Here is a 22,604-nt window from a genome sequence, read left to right as displayed (position 1 = left end):
CCTTCTTTCAATTACATAGTTTTCTGGTTTTGATGATTTCTTTCACTGCCTATGCTTGGCTGTCCTGGAACTTGCTCTGTAGTCTGACCTTGAACTCTGCCACCACACCTGGACCTAAACTTTCATTTCTTTTCATGAGATCTTTATGAGTTCTGGGTTGTAGTTCATTCCCGATACAGTCAAGTTGACAAGCACGCATAACCATATCTAATCAAACCACCATACTGTGAGAATGGAAGAGGGTTCAGGGATGGCTCAGCAGGCCACTTCACCTGACAACCTTATCTTGATTCTCATGAGTTGTCTTCTGACTCCACAAATGCACCATAGCCTACATGCACCAGCCCAAAACAAAGTTGGTAAAAGACAGAAAGAGCTTGGTGTTCACACCTACAATTCCACTTTTTAAATGCTGAGGCAGGAGGATCATGAGTTTGAGGCAGCCTGGACTACATAGTAAGACTTCAAATGACTTATTTGACCCTTAATTAAGTATTAATACATGCATTAGACACCCCTCCCCGCCCTCCACACTGCCCATGCCAGGAGGTTCCAGTGTACACCTCTTCCCTTCAGCTACTTTGTTTTCTTTCCCTCTCTGCAGAGAAAGGGGAGCTGAGGTCCTGAGGGAGGCAGATGTGAGGCCAGAGCAATGGCAGTGCAGATGAGAGGTATGAAAGTGGGCAGAGAGCAGGCTGGCTCAGGCTCTGTAGGCAGAAAAACATCATCACTCATGGGGAAAAAAAGTCCACTGGGTGACTCAGGCCAGCTTGCCACTGACAGAAGCCATCTAGGAAAGGCTGTGGCAAGCGGGTGAGTTTCCTGGAGATGGCCCACTGTTTTGCATGGCTGTGATGGGTGCCCTCTGGAGAGGCACAGCCCCAGAGACTTCGTCCCAGGATTGCTTCTTGCTGCTAATGTGCCTTTCCTGTCACTATCACATAGCCCAAGGATTCCTGGGCGTCAGTCCACCCTATTGGGAAAATTCCCTGCAGATAAACATGAAGATGAACTTTCATGGATTAATGGTGTTTAGATTAATTAATGATTTTATAGAATTCCTGATTTGTTTTAAATAATGTTAGGAAGAAAGTCTAAGGAGGTGGTTTTAGTAGTTATGCCAGAAAGATGTAATAAGTTAGAATCAAGAATAGAATAAAATAGTAAGTAAAGGCTGATAATAAGGACTACAATGGGCTTTCATGAACTGCACTGAGTAGAGAAACAGGCTTCAGACAGATTTGTGATCAAGCAAAAAGACTCATCCTCCATCAGGCCCAAGGATGAAGCTGCAGGCGTGCACTATGATAAAGCAAGGCTGTGTGAAACTGCTGCTGTGAACTTATACTGAGCTTAGAGAATGAAACACTGCTTCACACTTAACTATCAACGTCCTTCTGTGATTTCCCTCTTTGTGTAACATTTTATCTATGAGGACATTTTATAAAGAACTTTTGTCTAAGAAGATATAAAGAGGCTGAGTGAAGAAATAAAGTGTGGCTGTTGGGACTCAGCCCCATCCACCAAACGTGTGTGTGTGTATGTGTGCATGTGTCTATATGTGTCTGTCTATATGCATGTACATACATACCTGTGTAGGTATATGTGTATGCAAGTAAGTATGTGTGAACACTTGTGGAACTGATGAGACAGATGGTGGCCCTGGCCAAGGTGTGTGTGTATGTATGTGTGTGTGTGTGTGTATGTGTATGTGAGTGAGAGAGAGAGAGAGCATGAACATGCACATCTATGTGTCTGTGAGTCTGTGTATGTTCTTGACTTTCTCCCTTTCTTCCTCTTCCTTTCTCTCTGGTTCAGGAAGAATTCCCTGGCCAGCAAGGAGCCCTTGAGCCAGAGAAGGCCGGCCACTAAGCTTTTTTTTCTTAATCCCCTGCTGCTATCAGCAGGACTCAAATCGCCAGAAGCCAGGGGCCTTTTGGCGGCAGAACAGCAAAGTGTTAAAGGAGGTAGAAATCACCCAACAAGAGCAACTTCTGGCCACGCAATCGCTGACGTAATTGCTAAAGGTAAAGCAGCTTTGGCCACCATCACTGACTCCATACCCTTTGCTGCCTTCCTGGGTGAACTGGGTGCCTGGATAAGCCGCCTCCATGTCACCAAGTAACAGATCTGCTTGGACAGTGTCATACTGGGAGTTCACCATTTGTCTCTGATGCCTGAAGACTGGGTGTTCACAGGTGAGTTAACTACATGGGAAGTGAAGGTCTGCGTTGCGGGTCCCAGAAGTCAGCTCCTTCTGTAACTTAGACTTGATACCCAGTGTGGTCATGCCATGGTCATTGGTGACAAAGTTGGGCAAAGTTAAAAGCATGCCCTTTTGTCTTCTGGGTTCAGTGTCTCTTCCAAAGATACACAGGTCTGTACTTTCCCACCCTCTCCCATCCATCCATCCATCCATCCATCCATCCATCCATCCATCCATCCACAGGCATCCAACCCTGTCTCTCTTACCACTACTCCTATAGCTCCTCTTTCTAGGCCACAGTAGTTTTCTGCCCATACCTGAGTATTCTTGCGTGCATCCGAATCGACCAGCAAGAACGCTGCAACAGGATCCTTCTGCACACGTTTATTGGGAGAGCTTGATTGTAGAGGCGAATAGACCCTGAGCCCAGCACTGGTGCTGCTTTATATAGGCCTAGGAGAGGCGTGTCTCATACCCGGATTGGTTGTGCTTGGTTGATGCTTACCACCTCATTTGCATGCCTACATCTGATTGGTTAATTTCTCTCTCATCTGATTGGTTAACTTCTCTCTCATCTGATTGGTTAACTTTTCTCTCATCTGATTGGTTAACTTTTCTCTCATCTGATTGGTCAATTTTGGTTAATTCTCAAAACCTCATCTTGGCAAAAACTTTCCTGCCTATGTATGCGTAGTGGCCAGCAGAAGCCTGTGCCACTCTGCAACGGCACATGTGGCTTCCCACAGAGTATGCCATTCCAATGCAGGCCACTGCTCGATGTGGTAAATGCCAGGCAAGGCACACTCCTTAAACCACTGTCCTTTGTTTTCCCTTTGTACACATTTAATTACTTGTATTTATTAATTATAGGTAGGGGTTGTGTACCACCATGCATGTGTGAATGCCAGAAGACAGCTTCTGGGAATTGATTCTTCCTGTCCTGTGGGTCCTGGGAATGCAGGAGAGATGTCAGGTTTAGTGGGAAGTGCCACAACCTGGTGAGCCCTCTCACCCTCCCCAGGTTTCTATGTTTGTTTTAAGGCCACTTTGGCATGGCTTAAATACAACTACTGTCTACTCATTTGCCCTTGTGTGCAACTCACCGATTGTGATGCTTTGGATATACTTAGCCCAAGGAGTGGCACTATTAGAAGGTGTGGCCCTGTTGGAGTAGGTGTGTCACTGTGGGTGTGGGCTTACAACCCTTATCCTAGCTGCCTGCATGTCAGTATTCTGCTATCAGCCTTCAAATGAAGATGTAGAACTCTCAGCTCCTTCTGCACCGTGTCTGCCTGGATGCTGCCATGTTCTTGCCTTGATGATAATGGACTGAACCGCTGAACCTGTAAGCTAGCCCCAATTACATGTTGTCCTTATAAGACTTGTCTTGGTCATGGTGTCTCTTCACAGCAGTAAAACCCTAAGATACCCATTGATAAACCAAGATGGACTTTCCCCTCTCCTTCCATTTGTCTACCTGGCTGCAAGGTTCGTGCACTGGATAACTGATGGAGATCCAGAGTCCCGTTGGCCTGCCTTTGCAGCTTGCTTAAGCCTGATTGTACCCAGGCTGCAGCTCAGATGTTCCTTTTCTGTCTTGCCTTGGTAGACTGCTGCTATCAACGTGAGCAGGCACATTGGTTAGCAGGGACATCCATCACACATACCGCTGAATAGGTGCCTTCTACAACACATTTATTTTCTCACTTTCTCGAGACAAGCAATCTAAGATCAAGATGAAGGTGTCAAAGTTAGTATATGAGGCCTCTCTGCTTAGGTTTGTGGATCCCTGTCTTCTCTGTGTCGTTTCCTCGTCCCTGTCTTCATATATCTGCCCAAATCTCCTTTTGAAGTTTTTCTTAAGGCAGAGAAATAGAGAAAGAGAAACGATAGTCTCTGACCTCACCAAACACATGTGCAGGCTCCTGAAGGACTTTGTCTGCTATGGAGAGATGCTAGCACCTCACACCTCATTTTTTTTAAACAGCTTGATATAATCAGATTTGTAGATTGGTTTTATTATTATTTTTTATTTCAAAGGTCACATGCATGTGTTGCAGAAATTGAACACTTAAGTAAAAACCAGAAAATCATTCTACCATTGAGAGACAACATTAATATTTTGATATATGTTCTTTTTTGGTGTATAGACACTTAATTTTTAAAAACCAAATGTGGGATTATCACAAACTCACTCTTAGAGAATGGCTTTTTTCCACTGACAGTATATCATGGACACTTTTACATGGTATGGGATCTTTTTACCATCTTTATTGACTATGGAATTATGTTTCTGATAGCTTATTCCAGAAACAGTATGGAAGATAGATTTGAGGATGGCAAGATTGAAGGCATCCGCTTGAGAAGAGGCTGCAGTAAATTAGGCTGCTGATACTGAGGCCTGAGGCACACGCCTGCAAATGTGCTTGACTTGGGTGGTATTTTAAGGCTTTGACTGTCAGATTGGAATGATACATTTAGGAGTTGGGGCTTTAACTCAGACACAGTCGCGTGTATGAATCTGAAGCTCAAGTTGCTGAGCTCAAGATCTAGAGATACATATTTGGGGGCTAAATGGCTGTTAACACCTGAGAATGAGACCTGGTGGTGATGGGACATGTAAGAGCTGAGGCCCAGTAGGAGGCAATCAGATCAACGGATAAGACCTCTGGTGGGATTAATGAAACTTTACAGGAAAATGAGTTGTTACAAAATAACAACAACTCCCCTAAGCTCTTCTCAGGCTGCCCATCTGGGATATGAGATCTGTTGCACATTCTTATTCCTTTTCAGACTGTGTGTGAGTGTGTGTATGTGTGTGTGTCAGTGTGTATGTGTGTCAGTGTGTGTGTGTTTATGTGTGCATGTGTGTGTGCATGTGTGTGCACCTGTGTGTGTGCATGTGTATGTGTGCACCTGTGTGTGTGTGCATGTGTGTGTATGTGTGCATGTGTGTGTGTATGTGTGTGCAGGCCACATCATGTGTGTGGCATCAGTTCTCTCTTTCTACTTTGTGGGTTCCAGAACTGGATTCAGGCTTGATGGCAAGATCTGTGACCTGCTGAGCCATCTCGACAGCTCCATTCTTTTATTTTGATGACGTCTCTCACAAGAGTTTCACCAAAGGCCCAAATGATGAGGTTGCCCAAACTTGCATTTTTTTATACCTTTATGTAAGTTACCCAGCCACCTCTACTCTGTGTTATAATGACAGAAGAGACTAATATGGCCTTATTTACCTATATGGAGGCTCTATCTTTAACATACCAACAAATTTATGTGCTTATGGATTTGCTTTTCCTGTTAGACTTGTAGCTTCTGGGAGCAGAATCATGCCTGGATTTCTGGACCCGTATCTTATAGTATCTTTTCATGAGAATAACTCCTAAAGGAGACCACCACACAGTGTGTGTGTGTGGGGGGGTCCCTTTTGGATCCTGGATTAGGCACAAGCCACACCCAAATGCCTGTTTTTACAGAGAGATCCTTTATCAATCAGGAAGAAAAATTAAAGTGGCTGCTTTCTGACTCAGGCAGAAAAAAAGACAGTAAATGACTTGCGGGTGCGATTTTTAAGAAGAAAAAAGGAGGTCTGAGTTTGGATGGGCTAGGATGTGGTGGTGTATTTTTACTGGGCTTGTTAATTAGGTGGACAAAAGACCTCAGTTCTCAACCTCAGGAGGAAGAAGCGGCCAAATAAGGGGATGATATACCAGGTGTCTAGCTGTTGGAATACAATCTCACTGTTTTTAGCAAGGCAGAAGGAATGGAAGAGAAGCCTGCCAAAGCCATGTTTGCCAGGCCCAGGCTGGCTAGTGTCCCTTCAACTCCTGTTTTCAAAGAGACAATGTAGAGGAATTTTAATCTAGCAATATGGCTGCTCTGTCAAGGGATCACATCCAAAGACCTAGGAATACAGAAACACCTTTAATCCCTCTGGCTGGAGTATAGACAAGCCCTTAGTACACACCAAACAATGTAGGTAAAGGTAGTTTGTAGAAGAAAGCAGCTATGTTTGAAAGTGACATCTAACTGAGGGGCAGACAAAGTGATGACTCAGAGAAGATTTAACAGAATGAGTCAGAGACAGGATATGTCCAGCTCTCACTAGAATAGCAGAGGAGAGAGAATGTTTGAGACCAGTCCAGAGAGAGAGAGAGAGAGAGAGAGAGAGAGAGAGAGAGAGAGAGAGAGAGAGAGAGAGAGTCTTGCTACTCCATGCAGTGACTACAGTGTAGTGGAGTTGAGTTCATTCATGGGTTCATGCAGTTCAGGGCAGGTCAGCAGAGGCTGTTGAAGCCAGAGCATAAGGAGGATCCAGAAAATTAGAACAAATTGCCAAAGTTAGTTTGAGGCCAAGCAGAGAAGCTGAGAATTGATTCAGTCAGCGTGGAGAGGAGTTTGAGGCCAGGAGAGCTGAGTTGAACCAGCTTGCCAGAGTTCAGAAAGAAGTAGAAAGGGTGAGCTTGTTCAGCAGAAAGCCTCTTAGATAGCAATTATATCAGGCAAATAAAAGTCACTTTAGAAATTTTCATCTAGCAACATGGCTGCTCTGGCAAGGGATCACATTCCAAGTCCTAGGTCTGTGTGATTCAGTAGGAATGGAGACACACCACACACCTTTAACTCCCTGGAGCTGAAATGATGGACAGTTGTGAGATGCCACATGTGTGCTGGGAATTGAACCCCAGTCCTCTGGAAAAGCAGCCAATAATCTTAACCACGGAGTCATCTCTCTAGCTCTTTTCATCTTTAAACCTTACATTTTGTAGTTTTCCTTTATAAGCTTGCTATGTTTGATTAAATTGTTCTTCCTAAGAGTGAACCACAGGACAGAGGCTATGCTAGGCTGCTTTCAGATTTCCTTTGTCAATGCAATTGATGTAAATCTCTTCACTTAAGTCTCAAGCAGACTCTTCAGTAAAGGGCAAAAAGCAATCAAAATCTTCATGAAAATGCCACAAGAATCATCTCCAGGCAACATACTAAAATTCTTTTCCTCTGAGACCTCTTGAGCCAGGCCATCACAGTTCAAATCACCCTCAGGACCACTGTCTTTCATGTTCCTACTTGTATGGCCCACGGGGTCCCCACTTAAAGCATTCCACTGCTTTCCTAATCCAAAGTCCCCAAATCTACATTCACTCAAACAAATGCATGGTCATGCCTATCAGCAGTTTCCCAGTCCCTGGTACCAACTTATATCTTAGGGTTTCCGTCGTTGTGAAGAGATATCATGATCAAGACAAATCTTATAAAGGACAACATTTAATTGGGGCTGGCTTTCATTTCTAGAGAGTTAGTCTATTGTCATCGTGGTGGGAAGCATGGCAGCATCCAGGCACACATGGTGCTGGAGGAGCTGAGAGCTCTACATCTTGATCCAAAGACAGCAGAAGCTGATCCTCAACATGACTGGAGAAGAAGAAAATCCACCAACACTGCAAAAAACAGAGGGCATCTGACAGAAAGGTGCCAGAGGACAGGAGGCAGCTGATAGAAATGCCGCACCAGAGAGATCGGCCTGGGGCCGTCTCCACGAGAAGCATTAGTTCTTCGAGTTTGGTTGGACACCCAGAGAAGACTCTGGAACAGCTGGAGTCTCGAGTCCAGAGCAAGCAATGATGCAGGAGCCCCTGAGACAGTGAGTCACAGGAAGCCACTCCAAAAGACAGTTCTAATTACATAGACCGGCTTTTCTTGCATTAAAAAAAAAATGAAAAGCTCCATTTGAGATCATTTGAGAGCAAGGGTAGGAGTTGAGGGACCAGAAATGTTATTTGAAAGGACTTTAGCAGTGCTTATTGCAACTGTGACCACTGGAGCAGACCCCTCCCTGCTTACAGTCTTTATATATTTCCTCTCATAAAAGGTTGAAAAAAATATAGCGGTTCGCTAAGAAAAATTAGCTGTATTACTACAAAGGCTTGAGGGACAAAAGACTGAGGAAGAGAACAGGAAGTGTTTAATTGTGAACCTATAGAACCTAATGAAATTCAGGATCAAGGTATCGGAGCCCATTGAACCTACAAGGCCACCTCCTAATGGAACTGAGGAAAGGTGACAACCTCCACCAGCCTTCCCAGTTACCTGGGGACAAATGCCATAAAATGGTGAAAATTGACAAAATAAACAACTAGTCTGGAATATCAGATCTTAAACATTTTAGAGAATCCATAGTGACTTATGAAATGCGCTCACTTTTATGAGACAGATGTTAACTAGCTGGCCTACCTAAAATGGGGTTATCCCCCAAAGACTGGGAAGGTTTAGCAGCGTCTGTACTGGAAGCTGGTCCTCAATTACAGGGGCTGATGTGATGGAAAGAAAAAGATGCAGTTACGGAAAATCACAAGACAAGAGGCCAAAAGGTGTTAGCGTTGTGAAAGACCAATTCTTAGGTGAAGGTCAAATTGCTGATTTAAGGCAGCGGATGCAATTTGATGTCCCCATTTGTATACAGTGCACTTTAGTAGTTTTAAGAGCCTGGGATTGGGTTGAAGAACAAGGAAGAAAGTCTTTAATTCACAACGATTATCAAAGCCCCAGAGAGGCTTTTACTGAGTTATTATATAGGTTAACATCCTCTATAAACAGGGCAGTATCAGCTCCAGGTGCAAAATAGGCACTGACTGAAACTTCAGCTTTTGAAAATGCAAATGCATGTAAACATGTCCTTAGCCCTTTAAACGTTCCATCCGCACCCATAGATGAGTGGGTTAGAACTTCTGCTGCTATTGACCCTAATGACTGTGTAGTTGGACAAGAAGTGTGATAGAATCCTACTTGTCAAAATATACATTGTTTTCACTTTGTGGAACGAGGTCATTTGAAAAGGGATTGCAGACAAGATGTTCCTAGAGACTCTGCTAGAAGACCCCAGCCTTCTGGGATGTGTCAGCCTTCTGGGATGTAGTAAAGGCAGGCATAGACTAATGAATGCTGGTCAGCAAGAGATGTGTGAGGTCATCTCTTACTGACAGGAAACTCCCTCAGGGGGTTAACTTGTACCCTGAGAACATGAGCCCGGCATTTCCTGTCAGCAATCCACAGAGCAAGAGAAAACTATCTAGGTATTGGAGACGCTGTACATTGACATCTGATGTAATATGGCTTGATTGCTTCTGTGTGTAAAAACGGGAGAAGCCCAGCTTACTCGTGTGGAGCTAGACATGTGTCGAGGTGTCTAGTTTATATGCGGATTCATAAAAACCTAACTGTACCTTGGTAAACAGAAAGGGGCACTAAGATTAGTTTAAAGACAATGGATTGTAGAAAAAAACCAAAAACCAAAAGCCAAAAGCCAAAAGCCAAAAACCTTGCTGACTTAGATTAACCTGCACGCTGTAATGACGTTTTAACATCAGAGTGGAAGTAGGGGAATGCGTTATGTTGGGGAAGAGGTTTTGTCTACATTTCCGCAGGTGACGAAAGTATGTAGGTTCCATCAGAATTGAGAAAGAGCTGATCTGAGTAGGGGACGCTTCCACATGAAAGGCCTGACTGGAGGAAGGAAGAGATCCAGAAAGACAGCAACGCAGGTGACCCAGAAAGCTGATCCCCACTGCGCGGGGACAGCTCAGCAAACCAGCGGAAGAAGGACAGATCGTAGGTCAGACTGGCAGAGGGCAAACCCCGTTTGCTGAAGGATGGCTGATGAGGACTACAGTTATGAAGGGTCACCACATCAACTGACCCTGAGAAGTACATACAAAAGAACCAAATAAACAGGGCTGAAAATACAAAGCGCTTTTTCTTTGTGGGCGAAAACCTTCCAGAAGAAAACACCCATTTCAGCTATTTGAGTATTACCTACCAAGTGGAAGGTCTAAGCTTTTAGTATTTACAAAATGCATGCTCCCCTTAAATCGATCTGCTGTTTCTAGATGTTTCTTTCACTTTCCTTGAATTCTAAATATGTATACAACCTCTGACTTGCTCTGCAGATATTTCAGTTATCATAAAAAAGAATAATGCACCACACAGCTGAAATTAAATTAGTTTTGAATTCTCAGGAGCTGCAATTGTGGCTGCTTAGGCCAAGACGCTCATCAAAGGGCCTTGGCAGCTGCAGTATTCTAATCGCTGCAATCTGATTTTCCTTAGGAATTGTGAAGGTCAAGACAGAAAACTTGATTCAAAACGGAAATTAAAACGTAAGAATAAAAGGCAAAGAAGACATTTTCACTCCCATCATGTGTTGTGATAGATTAAGTTGACCTTGCAAAGTTAAAGAAAAACTTTGCTGTATATTACACTGCGCTTGACTACAAGATCTGGAAATTCTGTGTTTTGAATTTTTGAAGCAGGGAAATTTCACTTAGTTGTGTTATTTTTCAATAAAGTTGATTCCTTATGAAATGAAAATTCGGTTAGACATTGTTTTTTCAAGATTTTGATAAAAAAATAGGTTAGGCATCTTTGGTTTGAGAGCTTTGATAAGAGTCTCAGAGGAAAAGAAGGAACACGATAAAGATCCTTTGTCAGACTGCATATTTCTGGTTTGAGGATGCCAGAAGCATGGTCCTGGTTTATATGTAGCAAGACATCGCTATTGCACACAGGCTATTGAGACCAATCGTGAACGAAGTTCAGTAGAACACAGGCTTCAAACACAGATATTTCTACATCTGTAAACTAACCCTGATACATATTCTCTCTCAAAAGCAAACAACATTTAAAACATCTTCATCTGTATTCAACAATGTTAACATTTTGCTTTATCTTTGTGTGTGTATGTCTGAGATAGTTACTGAAGCCATGCATAGCCATGCATGCTTTAAACTCTAGCATTCAAGACAGAGGCAGGAGGCAGGAGGCAGGAGGCAGGAGGCAGGAGGCAGGAGGCAGGAGGCAGGAGGCAGGAGGCAGGAGGCAGGAGGCAGGAGGCAGGAGGCAGGAGGCAGGAGGCAGGAGGCAGGAGGCAGGAGGCAGGAGGCAGGAGGCAGGAGGCAGGAGGCAGGAGGCAGGAGGCAGGAGGCAGGAGGCAGGAGGCAGGAGGCAGGAGGCAGGAGGCAGGAGGCAGGAGGCAGGAGGCAGGAGGCAGGAGGCAGGAGGCAGGAGGCAGGAGGCAGGAGGCAGGAGGCAGGAGGCAGGAGGCAGGAGAGGTCAGCCTGGTATGTATAGAGAGAAAGTTCCTGTCCTAGCCAGTCAAAGCTGCATAATGAGTCCCTGTCTCAAAAGAAAAGAAAAGAAAAATAATATGACAATTTACCTTTAAATATTTCATCACTGGTCTCCTACAAACTACCATGTTTTATATCGAGAATGACATTTTCACATTTAAAAGTACTAAGTATTTTCACACTCTTTAATAACATATTCAGTCTCCCTGTAAGTTTTGTCCCCACACCTAGCTTTAGTAAAGGCCCTTATCTTACTATTGCTAGCTCTCCCCGGTCTCCTCATAGACCAAGCTGACCTCATACTTGCTTTGTACCTGATGATCTTGAACTTCTGATCTTCCTGCTTCCATCCCTTGCCTGAACCACCAAGGTTTAGTTTTGTGTGATGCTGAAGATTGAACCAGGGCTTTGAGCATGCTGGCCAGGATTCTACCAAGTAAACGGCACCCCATACTACATATCCCTATCCCTCCTAGCATGTTTGTAGTCTGCTAAATACAGCTATTTAACACATGTGTCTGATATGGACTATCTCTTCATCTTTTTGGTGTTCTTTTCTAAATTGGCATCTTGCAGACCACAGATATCTTAGAGGATATAAAATACTCTTGTTTGTACCTGGTTATTCCTTCCTTCATGGTACTGATAACTGGTTTGTCCAGTTTCTGTGTTTTCATTCTACATTTTAGCAAGAGCTTTCCACGAGTGTCAGCTTTCCAATGCTGTGAAGCAGATCAGAGGAGGGGAGGTTTGTCTGAGCTCACGATTCTGAGGTTTTGATAGCTGTCCCATTGACCATACTGCTCCTGGGCCAGTAGCAAGGCAAGTCTCTGTGGTCTACTATATGACGAGAGAGGCTGGTTGCCTCACAGTGACTCACTGAGAGGGAACTGGTAGCTCTTATCTCCCTGAAGGACACACCCCCAGTGACCTAACTTCCTTTATCCAGGACTCACTTCCTAAGGTTCTACCATCCTCCTATAGCATTTCTACCATCCTCCTATAGCATCAGATGATGTGGACAACCAAGCCTTTGACTCATGCACTGCAGCACTGGAGATTCAAGCTTTGACAATGGGTAGCCCTGTCCATATATACGTGTGTGTATATACATATACATATACATATACATATACATATACATATACATATACATACACATACACATACACATACACATACACATACACATACACATACACATACACATACACATACACATACACATACACATACACACACACACACATACACATATACATCATCCCCATTTACTTATTTAGACCTTACTTCAAAAACTAATCTTTTTTTAATTCACAGGCCTATATATATATATATATATATGTATATATATATATATATTATAAATTTGTGTATATTAATTATATGTAATGATGGATTTCATTATGGCATTCTGGTAGTCCAGTTAATATTGACAAATGTACAACCTTGTTACCCTGTCTTGTCCCCACCCAGCTCTGCTAATAACTTTCCCTTTCCAAGCTAGCTCCATAGAGAGAGTGGGGGAGGGCAAGATCCAGAGAAAGATGTAATGAGCTTCATTGAGGTTGTCTACAGGAGTGTGGGTGGGTGGATGCTTTGCTTTTGTTTTTGTTTTCGGTTTTGTTTTTACAGGGACACAGCATATTACCAGTGTTGTATCACAAAAGAATTGTCTCTCTTTCCCTCATGATCCATTAACCACACCTAAACCCTTAGGGAGAAGTTCAGCCCATGATGGATCCAGATTTTTTTTATTAGATATTTTTTTAATTTACAATTTAAATGTTATCGTCTTTCCTGGTTTCCCCTCTGAAAACCCCCTATCCTCTCCCCCTGCCCCCTGCTTCCGAACCCACCCACTCCTGTTTCCTGGGCCTGGCATTCCCCTATACTGGGGCATAGAACCTTCACAGGACCAAGGGCCTCTCCTCCCATTGATGACTGACAAGGCCACCCTCTGCTACATATGCAGCTAGAGACAGGAGTCCCACCATGTGTTTTCTTTGATTGGTGGTTTAGTTCCAGGGAGCTCTGGGGGTACTGGTTAGTTCATATTGTTGTTCCTCCTATGGGGCTGCAAACCCCTTCAGCTACTTGGGACCTTTCTCTAACTCCTTCATTGGGGACCCTGTGCTCCATCCAATAGATGGCTGTGAGCATCCACTTCTGTATTAGTCAGGCACTGGCAGATCCTCTCAGGAGACAACTATATCAGGCTCCTGTCAGCAAGCTCTTGTTGGCATCTGCAATAATGTCTGGGTTTGGTGGTTGTTTATGGGATGGATTCCCAGGTGGGGCAGTCTCTGGATGGTCATTCCTCAGCTTTACACTTTGTCTCTGTAACTCCTTCCACGGGTATTTTGATCCATTTTAAGAAGGATCGAAGTGTCTACACTTTGGTCTTCCTTCTTCTTGAGTTTCATGTATTTTGCAAATTGTATCTTAGGTATTCTAAGTTTCTGGGTTAATATCCACTTATCAATGAGTGCATATCATGTGTGTTCTCTTGTGATTGGATTACCTCACTCAGGATGATGCCCTCCAGAACCATCCATTTGTCTAAGAAGTTCATGAATTCACTGTTTTTAATAGCTGAGTGGTACTCCATTGTGTAAATGTACTACATTTTCTGTATCCATTCCTCTGTTGAGGGACATCTGGGTTCTTTCCATCTTCTGGCTATTATAAATAAGGCTGCTATGAACATAGTGGAACATTTGTCCTTCTTACCGGTTGGGACATCTTCTGGGTATATGCCCAGGAGTGGTATTGCTGGATCCACCAGTAGTACTATGTCCAATTTTCTGAGGAACCACCAAACTGATTTTCAGAGTGGTTGTACAAGCTTGCACTCCCACTAGCAATGAAGGAATGTTCTTCTTTCTCCACATCCTCGCCAGCATCTGGTGTCACCAGAATTTTTGATCTTAGCCATTCTGAATGGTGTGAGGTGGAATCTCAGGGTTGTTTTGATTTTCATTTCCCTGATGATTAAGGATGTTGAACATCTTTTCAGGTGCTTCTCAGCTATTCAGCATTCCTCATTTGAGAATTCTTTTTTTTAGCTCTGTACCCCATTTTTTAATAGGGTTATTTGGTCTTCTGGAGTCCAACTTCTTGAGTTCTTTATACATATTGGATATTAGCCCCCTATAGGATTTAGGATTGGTAAAGATCTTTTCCCATTCTTTTGGTTGCCATTTTGTCTTATTGACCGTGTCCTTTGCCTTACAGAAGCTTTGCAATTTTATGAGTTCCCATTTATCATTTCTTGAGATTACAGTACAAGCCATTGGCATTCTGTTCAGGATTTTTTCCCCAGTGTCCATATCTTCGAGGCTCTTCCCCACTTTCTCCTCTATAAGTTTCAGTGTCTCTGGTTTTATGTGGAGTTCCTTGATCCACTCAGACTTGAGCTTTGTGCAAGGAGATAAGAATGGAATGGATCCAGTTTTTTTTTAAAAAACAATTTATGTATGTGGATGTTTTGCCTGCATACATGTTTGTGCACCCAATATGTGTCTGGTGCGTATAGAAGCCAAGAGAAGAGGGTATTGTATCCTATGGAACTGGAGTTATAGGTGTTGTGAGCTACCAAGTGAGTTCTGGGAATTGTAAGGGGAGCCAGAGCTCGTAACTGCTGAGCCATCTATCTAGCCCTGGGTCTAGATTTTTAGTTAATGACAGTCCTAAGCATTCTCAGCTAAGCTTATATAAAAGTTTTTCATGTGATCCAAATATTCTCGTCTAGTGTCAGTACCAAGATTTGGTATTGAATTTGGTGATGAAGAGCATTTTTCTCAAAATGTTACATGATTGCTCCTAGATATCCCAGGCCACATGGTTCTGAGAAGTTTGAGGGCATCAAAACCGGATGGATGCCTGAATTCCTGTTATAAAGTTACAAGTCTTTACATATAACATATATCTATGGACATATAATATATATCTATCCTTTCCTATACTTTAGGACTTCTACAGCTTACTTTAGGATACCCTACATAATATAGAAGAAATTTAAATTTAATGTACTGTATTGTTTAGGGAATAGTGACAAAAACAGTTTTTAATCCATGTTCAGGAGGATTTTTTTCAAAATATTTTCAATCCACGGCTACAGAACCTCTGATGCAAAGCTGACTGTCTCTAAAAGTTTATGAATCGTAAGTGATAGCGCGCTTGTTTGTCCTGAGAGCTAATCTAATTTAGGGACAAGCACGATGCGGTGTGACAGCTCTGACTGGGGACCTGAAACCAAATTCTAGGCCCACTTCTGTTGGTAAACATGTGTCACTGGGACTCAGTATTCGGTCTGGGCTTGCACTGACCCACACGTGATAGCAAGGCCTTGCTACAGGTCCCCTATGGTGCCTTAAAGTTTGTCAGTATCACATACCGACAGGATCAAATGTCAGTACGCATTTATTATTTCATGTTTGACAATTTCATTTGTGCATGTCTTAGTTTGCTCTGTATGGCTGTGGTCAAGGCCACTACCAAAAGAAAAGTAGCGAGGAAGGGTTTAAAGTCCATCTTACAGGCTGTAGTCCTTCATGAGGGGAAGCCAAAGCAGGAAATGAGGCAGAATCCTTGGGGCAGTCCTGTTTATTGAGTTGCTCTCCATGGCTTTCTTACCCCAGAACCATCTGGTCCATGATGGCACCCCCTACTGTGCGCTGGGTCCTCCCATATCAGTCATTAATCAAGACAATGCTTCACAGACACACCAGCAGGCTGGTCTGATGGAGGTCATTCTTAAACGGAAGTTCCCTCATGCCAGATGACCCTAGCTTCTGTCATGCTAACAAAACAAAACAGCACAATGTATAAATGTGTTGGATGTGTTTACCCCTCTGTTACCCTCCCTCATTCCCCTTTCAGTTATGTTGGACCCCAAATCTCTCTCCTACTGTGACTTTGCCTCTCTGTTTCCTTTCTTTTCTTTTTTAAATTTTTTTATTTGTTTTATGTATGTGAGTATACTGTAGCTGTCTCCAGACACACCAGACAGACGAGGGCACCAGATCTCATTATAGATGGTTGTGAGCCACCATGTGGTTGCTGGAAATTAAACTTAGGACCTCTGGAAGAGCAGTCAGTGCTCTTAACCACTGAGCAATCTCTCCAGCCCACTAGCCCACCTCTCTGTTTCTATCTTTCTGTCTCTGTGTCTGTCTCTGTGTCTGTCTCTGTGTCTCTATTTCTTTCTCTCTCTCTCTCTCTCTCTCTCTCTCTCTCTCTCTCTCTCTCTCTCTCTCTCTCTCTCTCTCTCTCTCTCTCTCTCTGTGTATGTGTGTGTCCCACCAAGCTCTACTGGGTTTAATTGGGTTGCTTGCATGAACGTTCATATGTGATCATTTATTGGAGTGAGGGCAAGTCCCCAGTGGCCGCAGCACTGATCAGTGTATCTTAAAGAACATTGCAGGCTGGTGAGATGGCTCAGTGGGTAAGAGCACCTGACTGCTCTTCCTAAGGTCCAGAGTTCAAATCCCAGCAACCACATGGTGGCTCACAACCATCTGTAACAAGATCTGGCGCCCTCTTCTGGAGTGTCTGAAGACAGCCACAGTGTACTTACATATAAATAAATAAATAAATCTTAAAAAAAAAAAAAGAACATTCCTGTCCTGAGGCAAAGAGTCACATATCAATCATTCTCAAAGAGAGATGTCACTTTTGCATCACATACATGGACAGTCCCTGCAAACAGGGCAAATGTGCTTTCTGACTCAGCCTGTGGCAAGCGAGTGGTGGGAATCATTTTAACTCACATTCTAAGACAGAGGCTGCCTGCATAGCTAAGGATGATAGGCTGACTTAAGGGAGGGGCAAGCAGTGAGAGGAATTCCATTAGAGGGAGCAACTGGAAGGCATGACAGTTTGCAATCATGTCTGTGCAGTGTCTTGTCCAACTGTCTTCTTGCTGGATTCCCCATGACAAGGAGGCTCATGGCAGAGTTTTCTCTTAGGAGTCCCTATCTCTCCAGTCAGATCAGAGGAGCTCCAATAAATGCTGCATCCATCTAAGACTGATGACATAGTCTGGAATCCCAGCTACTTGAAGCACCTAAAGAGGTGAAAAGGAAACAGACTTGTAGTTGCTGGGGACAGAACGCCTGTCTTCTGCAAGAGCAGTGTAGCTCTTCATCACTGAGCCATCTCTCCAGCCCTGGTCCCTCCCTCCCCTGCCCCACCCCTCTTTTTTTATTAACAAGGATTTAGGAAATAATTAGGCTTTATCCCTACCTCTGGAGAGTAGGAGGCAGAGGCACGAAGATGGGGAGAAGAAAACACCTGGAAGGCTGGTCCACTGTGCCATTAATTGTAAGCCACAAGCAATTAAGATAAGAAGGACTGAAGAGGGCCCGAGCTTATAACATTCAGGATCCAGAATCCAAGTGTTCTTTGACCTTTAGGGCATCGTGCAAAATCCACAAAGGCGAGTTAGACTCTTGTTGAGTGGGTGTGGGAGGAGTGGGTTAGAACATACAAACAGCTTGGTATGTTGTTCTTGAGTATCATTTTCTTAATTGTTTCTGGCCCAGTGAGTGTACCCAGAGGCTTTGTATTGATGTATGTGATTGAACAAAAACAAAACAAAACAAAAAAATAAGGCCTTCATCGACCCGTGGTTTAATGGCTTTAAATAAATTAACTTCTTTTGGATCGATTCGACACACCGATGATATTTGCAATCTATTAACTTTTTCATGTTTCTCCCCTCAGTGGCGACTTTGGAGAAGTCATTTTGCCTTCGTCAAGTGAAGGTGTTACTTTCTGTGCACAGAGAAACGTCAAGATTCATGGTCATGTACCTACAACCCCCCCCCCAAAAAAAAAAAACAACCAACCAAACAAAAAAACAAAAAACCACCTAACAGCAAGGGTGAGGCCCAGCCCTGGATTCTGGTTATGAACTTAAACTTTTATATCGATTTTTAATTAAAATGGGGTCTCTTTAAAGGTTAACAGTGTCAGGGCGTGACGGCATGTATCTGTCTATAATGTCAACACATGGCAAGCTGAGGTGTGGGCATGGGGTAAGGACAGCCCAGACTGCATAGCATGCTCAAGGCTAGCATGGGCTAACTTGCAAAAACTGTCTCAAACAAGGAGTGGGGTTATATCTCAGTGGTAGGACACTTGCCTGGCACACTGTAGGCCACGGGTTCAAACTTCACAAAATGCAAGTGTTCAATGCAAGGTGCAGAACCTGCTTTGTGGATCAGCTGCTGTGTGCACCAAACTGTCTAACTAGTATGGACCGAATTATGGACTTTCCTCAGTTCTTATATCTAAGGCTAACCCTTACTGTGTTTATATTTGGATATAAGGCTTATAAAGATGTTCTAAGAATGGGGCAATAACCCACAGTGTGTATGACCTTTTTGGAGAGGTATCTTTCTGTATGCACACAGATGCATTGGACAGTGTGTGTGTGTGTGTGTGTGTGTGTGTGTGTGTGTGTTAGGGGGCAAGGCAGCCAAAACTTCTGTGTAAATTACACAACCTTTGGTATTTTGTTGTGGCTGCTCAAGCAGACTAATACAGTGAGGTTAAGTATGTTATGTATATAATAATTCCAGCTCATCTTGAGGACACACAAACTTTATGGATTGGGCTAAATAAACTCAAGTTGTCTTTCAGTTCTGGCATTAATGATTCTATCTGAAACTATCATCCTCCAGAAAATAACCAAAAGAAAAATAAAATCTGAGTTTCAAGTTCTCAGAAAAATTATAAATCAGCACAAAGAACTTGTGTATACTTTACCCAGATTCAACAATTCTTAGTATTTTGCAATCTTCATATCTACATGTGTTTATTCACATCTAAAACATTGTGAATTTACATTATTATTTTATTTATTTCATTTCCTAAAAACAAGGATCATTAGTCACATAACTATGGCTGCCAACCTTGGAGAAAACAGCAGCCCCAGTTTCATCAAATGTCCCCACAGCTTCCTTTTCCTCCAGTGTGAGAGCTAGTTCTTGATTCCAAGAACACATGTGTGTGTGTGAATATGGGGTGTGTGTGTGTGTGTGTGTGTGTGTGTGTGCGGTGGTGGTGGTTCCCAGCTTTTCTTCTAGTTATCTACAAGAGAACAGCTCTTGTTTGGCAATTGACGCTGCTTCATGGTCAATTCCAACCTAGCTATGTATGGCTGGACTCTATGTAAATGTGTGGTGTCTCCGGGCATATGATGCCCAAATGCTCTTCGCTGCTGATCTTACCTTTGATGAACCAGTCAAGGCATTGGCTGGTTTCTTCATGGCATAGCTTTTACTTTTTCCCCTTGTAACTATTAAGTACAGTGTAGAGGGAACCTTTAAAGCCTTGTACTGGCCTCGTATAACAGTTATCCAACCTCGACTGGCCACCTCAGTCACTTCCCCCATTTCTGTCATCATCTTTTTCTTCCTTCTCTCATTTTCGGAAGCAGAGTCTCTCCTGTCCCATGCTGGCCTTGAGCTTGAAATTTCGCTGACGATAACCTTGAACTTCCGACCCTCTTACCTCTAAGGCCTGAATGTGGGGATTACAAGCGTGTAGCTCCACACATGACCCCAGTAAGACGGAGGACCAGAAACAGGAATTGATGTGTGGTAGGCAAACACTCTTAACAGCTGAGCTACATTCCTGGCTACCGTTAATTCTTCACCGAATGAGTCTTTAACTATGACACTGAATTCATTCAGCTCTGGGACCAGTCTTCACTGCCTGTCAGTAGGCTTTTAGGTATTGTAATATTCCCATCAATTTTTCTTAAACTTCCCTATGACAAATACTAAAATGAGAGGAAAGTAAAATGTTATTGGAGTTTTGTTTGTGCTATAGGGGTTCCAGGAACAACGTTAAGAACAGATAATCAATTGACAACCGTTTAAAAACTTTCAGACATAGACAGCAAGCTTCCTTTAGACTTGTTTGCTTTTTTGTTTTGTTTTTTAAATTTGTCTTCTGTCTGCTGGCTAGTTTTCATAGTTATCATAAGCAGTTAGATTGGGGTTAGCAAAAATCCTTGGGCTAACTGGGAAGACAGAAGTGTAGCCTACAAAAAGTTTCTTTTCAGGCTAGAATCTCCTTCTATATCCTTATACTTTCTCTTTCTCAACTCAACCTGACCCTCCGATGGTTCATCTCCCTTCTGCAGTCTAGCCGATGAAGCTAAGTTTTCTCTCAAACTCAGCAGCAATCTATCTTGGTGATGAGCTTACTTTGTTCACAGGGCCTTAAGTTGAAGAGAGCAGAGTCCAGTCCTTGAAACGAGACTCTGAATGTCCAGTTCATGAGACCATCTGGAATGTAAATTTTTAGCCGAGGAAGCTGAGGACCTAAAGTGCACAGGTGACTTTCTAAGGACCCCAAGTGACAGACATTCTTCCTCCAAAAGGCTGCACGTTTTAACCCCCCCTAAACTGGTGTTTAAATGTTCAAGACTATAGGGGACATTTCTCATTCAGACTTCTCATCTCTGGAAGTCTCGAGGAAGAGGTGGAAAGACCAGAAGAGCCTGAGATTGATTCGCAGCACTCTACAGACCAGGCAGGCAGGCAGGCAGGCAGGCAGGCAGGCAGGCAGCCACAGACAAGAACAATAGCTGGTTGCCCAAAGAGTTAACGAAAATCATCAAGTCTTTGCTGCAGTGTTTTGAGGAGAATTCGAAAGGTAGCTGGAAAACACATTAAATGACTTTTCCTATCTCCTCCTTCCAATCTAAGCATCTTTTTGGTCTCTCTCTCCTCCTTATCCACCGACCTCTTTAATTTTCGAGCTCTTTTGTTACTTGGATTTGGTTAACTCTGTGATTGGTTCCTACAGCCTGGGCGCTCAGAGACTCGTTTGTAGAATGCAGACTGAATGAGGGGGACCCAATGAAGGTTGCTAAGCACTCCTTTTTCTTTTCTTTTCTTTTCTTTTCTTTTCTTTTCTTTTCTTTTCTTTTCTTTTCTTTTCTTTTCTTTTCTTTTCTTTCCTTTTCTTTTCTTTCTTTTTCTTTTCTTTTCTCTTTCATATCCATCCATCAACCCAAATTAAGAGCGACGCTTCTAGGTAAAGAGAAGTGTCGTAAGTAGGCTAAAAGGGCGTCAAGAGAAAGTAAACTGCTTTGAGATTAATACTATTTAATCGGAGACAAAAAGGAAACAATCTCAGTTAGATGCAGGGAGCAAGCAGGTAGTGGGTGCTTCAGAAACCGGCGTGACGGGAGGGGGCGCTGACTTTGAATTATCATTCATGAACTGCCCAAGCGTTTGCAGAACAGGTTCCCTCAAAGAGCTTGTAACCGAGCTGTGTGTGGCCTTTGCAGGACACAGGTCTCAGGGACTCTACAGATGTCGCACCTGGGGCCGGCCACCCAGCCAACCAACAGCTCTGGGCAAACGCTGCCAGCCAACCAGATCTGGGACATTCCTGTACTGTCCAAAAATGTTACCTGTTCACCTAGGAGACCCCCAAACCTGATTGGCGGGAACCCGAATCTTCGCTTGTCCCTGCGCTCCCGCTGCGCGCGCCGAGCAGATCTCGGGAAGGGACCAGGCAGGATCTTTGCATTTTTAGTCGGGAAAAGCGAGACGGAAGAATCGCGATTCAAACACAGCAAGCAAAAACGCGGAATAGAAGTTAATTATTGAAGAAACACGGAAGGACTGGGCCCGAAGTACTCAGAGATAGGATACTCTAGAATTGAGCAGGCACGGCGCCGAAATAGCTCAGTTGGGAGAGCGTTAGACTGAAGATCTAAAGGTCCCTGGTTCGATCCCGGGTTTCGGCAGCTGGTTTTTAGTTTTAAATTGGCGGAATGCAAACTTCCTAAGATCCTTCCATTTGAGGACTTGTGTTGAATTCATCTCGGACTCGGTGACTTGGGGTCGTGGAGAGACGCAAGCAGTTTTTCTCGCCCACCCGTGGGGGCAGGCAACAAGCACAGGCACTTCCGGGTGTCGTCGGAGGCGCTGCTGCGCGTGCGCAATGCGGAGCCAAGGCCTCCAGGCTGCTTGGACACGGAAAGCGGTCCGGTGCGCGAGCCCGGGAGGCAGTCCAGGCGCGCGCCGGCCGTCTGGAATCTCTGTCCTGTTGGGGAACAGGCCAGGTCTGCCCTGGAAGTGACAAAGACCTGTCCAAATGTCATTCGGGTCCCCACTTTTTAGTGCCGATCCTACTGCGCACTCAGGTGCTTGCTTCAGGATTTTGCTAGAGATGCAAGAGAGCGACACTGCGGCGGCCCAGGGCAGGTTCACTTGCTTAATGATAAAGGGTGGTAGTAG

At 43.8% G+C, this 22,604-nt stretch overlaps 1 non-coding gene across 1 annotated transcript; it reads left to right on the top strand.

Moving 5' to 3' along the window:
- Positions 1–22,038: 22,038 nt before the first annotated feature.
- On the top strand, positions 22,039–22,111 carry Trnaf-gaa (transfer RNA phenylalanine (anticodon GAA)). The gene has a single exon. It is a non-coding gene; the product is annotated as a tRNA-Phe (tRNA).
- Positions 22,112–22,604: the final 493 nt, after the last annotated feature.

Source organism: Mus caroli, unplaced genomic scaffold (assembly GCF_978045245.1).
Source record: "Mus caroli unplaced genomic scaffold, Mus_caroli_1 scaffold_12, whole genome shotgun sequence".
NCBI lineage: Eukaryota > Metazoa > Chordata > Mammalia > Rodentia > Muridae > Mus > Mus caroli.
This window is presented reverse-complemented; position numbering and strand designations above follow the sequence as displayed.